At 41.2% G+C, this 4,737-nt stretch overlaps 1 pseudogene; it reads left to right on the top strand.

Annotated features, from left to right (window-relative positions):
• The first annotated feature begins 645 nt into the window (after nucleotides 1-645).
• On the top strand, nucleotides 646-1,652 carry LOC146656602 (uncharacterized; annotated as a pseudogene).
• Nucleotides 1,653-4,737: the final 3,085 nt, after the last annotated feature.

Here is a 4,737-nt window from a genome sequence, read left to right as displayed (position 1 = left end):
AACCTGAGTTACACTCAGCATTTTTGCTTACACAACAGTAGGGAGCCTAATGGTAAAGACCTGTGTTCTTCAGAGCAAGCTGAAAGACAAATACTTGATAGCTTTAAATACTGTTAATTACTTCTTGGACACAGATTACTTTTTGGCACAACATCACAACATTGGCAAAGAAGTCACTTGGATGAGTGACGAAACGTTTCTCCCACTCACTACGTCCAGATGAACAGAATCAACTTTTGGAGATTTACTTTCCTGGATGATTGAGGCTGCATCAAGTCTGAATAGTCGTTACGAATTTCAGTAATTTTTTTTATAAAGTGGTGATTTTTTTTTTTTTTTTTTTAACAGCATAGAAAACCACAAAGATTGGCAAAAAAAAGAACATGCAATAGTAAAATTAAATGAGAAAAATAATTTTTTCTTTTGAATAAATGAAATTGGTTTTAGGTGACACTGGGAGTCATGGTGATGAGGATGGCGTGTTTGAGCTATGGATATAAAAACAGAAGGAAAAATTGGAATTCGGTTTCACATTTCAGTGCAAACAGCAGCTTTTTCCTACTAGTGCTGTGAAAACTCGGATTTTCCGAACTTTTCAAGAAACGAAGGAATTGCAAAATGATTTCTGCCGACTTAGATCGTTAGATGCACCTGCTATCCCTTTTGATTGAGCGTGAGAAAGATCAATGCTATGGTAAGTACAGCAGGCTAAAAGGTATAATATAATATGTCAGACTGCTGTGCGCCTCCAATATAGAGGTGTGAGGTTTCTCACCTAAATGCAGCTGCTTTATTCTCAGCAGATTGTTGCTCAACTAATATGAAAACGTTAGTCCTTAATGTGAATGCGTATTAAAACCTCAATGAGAGTCCATGCAGCCTTACACCACATGAAAATGTGAAGGCTTTCATAAACAATGAGTTCTGCTGGGAGCTTCTTACTGTGTGTGGAATAACATATGATGATGTGAAGCCATGTCTTGACAATTTAAATTCAGGCTTTAATTTGTGCGATCACATGATTAATGTAGACGCACGCTTTGTTTCCTCGTAGCTGAGCTGGTGAGTCCAACCATTTCACGTCAGATGGTCGTCATTAACTTGAGGAACCGTCAACTGACCAACAGCAATCTGGACTCCATGTCCCACCTGGTCCTCACTCTATACCATAACCTGGTGACGGGGTCCAAGGACTTTCCTCACATACTGTTTAAAGGATTGCTCCACCGGGACCAGGTGACGACACCATTTGTCCATGTGAGGCTGAGCCAGAGAGAGAACACCGCTCCTTCTCCTCCTACGGACTCACCAGCTGGGATGATGCTGCCGCCTGCGGGCTCCAGCTCTCATCCACGCTTCCTGACTCCAGTTCTTCCCGAGAAAGCATATCTCGCTGTGCTGAAGGCAGACCGGAGGAACTGCGTCCGCACCCTGACTGTCGACGGCCTCCCCGTCACCAGAGTCATCTCCACCGTTTACCGAACAGAGGACACGGAGATGACGAACCGCTGGAGAGTAACAGACTACAGCGCAGACGGCAGAGTTCTCATGTCGGTTCTCTGCCGTTTTCTGAAGACGTCAGCAAAGGGTGCTAAGAGGAAGACAACAGCATCCAGAGCCCGACTCCACTGAGGAAGCGCTTCAGGATTTAATATAAAGTGAAGCATGTCGAACACCAGCAAGCCTGAACAAAGTGGTAAGTAGTAAATAGTGTTTAAGGTTGTTTCTAAAATTCTGTCCTAAAATATAGAAAATTGTCGAGGTTTTAACTTTTATTCTTTCTTTTCTGCCTCTTGTTTCTAAAAGTCAGGAAAAAGAGTCACGCTGAGAAGAAACTCCACACAGAAGATTCTCCCTCATTAAAATGGTAAATATATTCATCTTGTTATGACGTTTGCTCACAATAACCAGGAGTGTTCCTGTTGTTCTGAAGTGATTCACTCTCATTTGGTGTTATTTGTTCCAAAGACAACTGAGAGTGTTCAGAGCAGCGTGAACGGCAGTGACCTGAGAGCAAGAGAGTCCTCATGCCTTTGTGGATCCCTCCAGGTACTCCAGCTTCTTCCCACAGTCCAGAGCGATGCAGTTAGGTTGAATATGAGTGTGAATGGTTGTGTGTTTCTCTGTGTTAGACTGGCCACCTGTCCAGGTTTTGCCCGCCTCTAGCCCCATAACAGCTGGGACGGCTCCAACCTTGAACCAGATAAGCAGAAGTAGGGCTGAACGATATATCGCATTTGCGATAATATCGCGACATGATCAAGTGCAATTTTCTAACCGCAAAGGCTGCGATTATACTCTGGACATGTCCAAATTCATGGGCTGCATCCTCCTGAGGCCGCATTTGTAGACCGATTACGTCACAGCGACGCGCTGAAGGCTGTCCAAATTACTACCATATCCCAGAATTCATAGCGCGGCCCAGCCAAACTCCAGTTTCCAGCAATGGCGGCCGCTACTAAGTTTTAAAATTACTCATACTAATCTTTCTGGGTCACAAAATAAACTTTTAACATATTTTCAGGCGAGAAAGTAGTTGTGTAAACATCAAATATCTGCTCGGTTTATCAAGATATCCCATATTTGCAAAAGTGCTTCGACGTTTTCAGAGGCGTCTGCTACCCACCAGCTCGACAGCTAGCCGGGAGCTCGAGGGTTACTGATGCGGCCGAGAACGGCACAACTCCCAGCACATCATTTTCAGATCACCGCGGAGTTTCGCTGCTCGGGTTAAACGTAATATATAAGTCACTTAGACAACCTAAAAATGTTATTGTTGGGCTTTTTTCAGTGTTTTGTTTGTTCGTGAGTAAATCGGTTTGGCTGAGATTAAAGTTATTAGATTAGATAAAATAAAACTTTATTAATCCCCCGGGTGGGTTCCTCCTTGGTTTTCACACAGCTGACTAAACGTCAAACAGAAAACTTATTAAACAGAAGTATGAGACAGTCGAGAATTTACACCAGTGTCTGGTTATATTTTAGATAGCAAGAAGCAGACGGCCGAGTTTATTAAACTCCACCGAGACAGCGGTGACGCTAATCAGAACTAGACCGTCCAATTTCACGCCTTTAAATTTTAAAGGCGTGTTTGTGTGTGTGTTTATACAATTGCTATTATGTTTGCACTTTATGTGTAATGTTACTGACTGCAGAGATCAGTAAGATGTGTGTATTTTTTATTTATTAGTTTTATTTATTTAATATTATTTTTTAATTGAATGACTGTCTAGTAGTTCACAGATGTCGAAAAACTGAGTGTGGTAAAGCCACTGATTTTTTTTATGTATATTTCTGCAATCTGCACATTGTACTGACTTTCATTTTAATGTTTACACCAGGGTTCCTTGTCAGCACTTTATGCTCAGATGTTTGTAAGCTAAAAATAAACTATTGTGTATGTTCAAATATACTGTTGTGATTGAAGAAGTTAAATAAAAATGTCAGTCATCAATTCATGCATCACCTCATGTCATCATAACAGAGGTCTGTCTTCCAGGAAAGAACAGTTTAAAATTAATGTAATATAGTATTGGCCATACTATATGATGTATTGCTTGTCTTTGTTTAATAATACAGAAGACAAAGACCTTAAAAAATAATCGCATATCGCATCGCAATCTTGGGGCAAAAAAAAATCGCAATTAGATTATTTTCCATAATCGTTCAGCCCTAAGCAGAAGAGATGGATGGAAAGATGGAAGGATGATCCAAAGAGAAACATTAAAGGCCCTCTCACCAAAACAAGATAAGAATGCATTTTACATATGAATCTTCATTCATTCATTCAAATGTTGAAACTAGGGCTGCCACAAACGATTATTTTGATAGTCCACTAGTCATCAATTATTTTTGCAATTAGTCGACAGCCTATTGCACCAGCATGCATCTGCTCTAATATAACTATCATTAGCTTACAGCATGAAGTGTTTAAGAGAACAGCATGCTCCTCGTCAGATTGATGGGAGGAAAAGAAAATTCTAGAGTTTAACTAGGTGGCTGCTATGCTCACAGAACTGGGATGGTTTCAATGAGCATGTAACCAACATAACCAAGGTAGGTAGTGGACATGCTGTTCACCTGCTCCCTCAATCTCAAACAATGCTTCAATTGGCTGAATGGGGAGATGTGCAAGTTTATCTTTCTGAAACAATTAGCACATTGTAGTGACTTGTGAACCACAATCCATCATGGAATTGCATTGCACACCCTCACACAAAACAGAAGCTGCACAATGAGGATCTAGCAGACTGGCTGGCAAGCGAGATTTGGAATCAAAATCTTCAACCATTGTCTGGGTTTTTATTTTTCTCTGAAAATGAATGCTTTGGTCAAATAAGGTGGGATTGATGCTGGTCTCAGCTCCTGGGCGTCCCACAACAAGAGCTGCTACAAGTTTAAAGTAAAAGGCTCAGTAACCTGTTGGGCTTGGAACCTTTCTTGCTTTGCCTGACAGACTAGTGTCTGGTTAGGTTCATTCAGACGTCGAGCAGCAGTATGGTCATCTTCACCACATCTAAAGCTGAACCACACTTCTGGCAGACAGGGAACCTTAACAGGTCTCCTGCCACTGCTGTTTCTTGCCATTAAGTAATCTTTGCCATCACTTATTTTCTTTAGGACATTTCTGGTACCGAGCGAGCTCTCTAAGTTTCTTAGACAACTGATCTGTCTTATTTTGAAGTTTAACAGTTTGTTTTCTCTGTTTTGACGCTGCACTAAGCTCACTGTCAAAAG

The sequence above is a fragment of the Rhamphochromis longiceps genome, linkage group LG12, assembly GCF_057381845.1.
Source record: "Rhamphochromis longiceps isolate RC_006_pf linkage group LG12, R_longiceps_female_GT1.1, whole genome shotgun sequence".
Classification (NCBI taxonomy): Eukaryota; Metazoa; Chordata; class Actinopteri; order Cichliformes; family Cichlidae; genus Rhamphochromis; species Rhamphochromis longiceps.
Note: the sequence above shows the minus strand (reverse complement) of the source record. Positions and strands in the feature narration are given on the sequence as shown.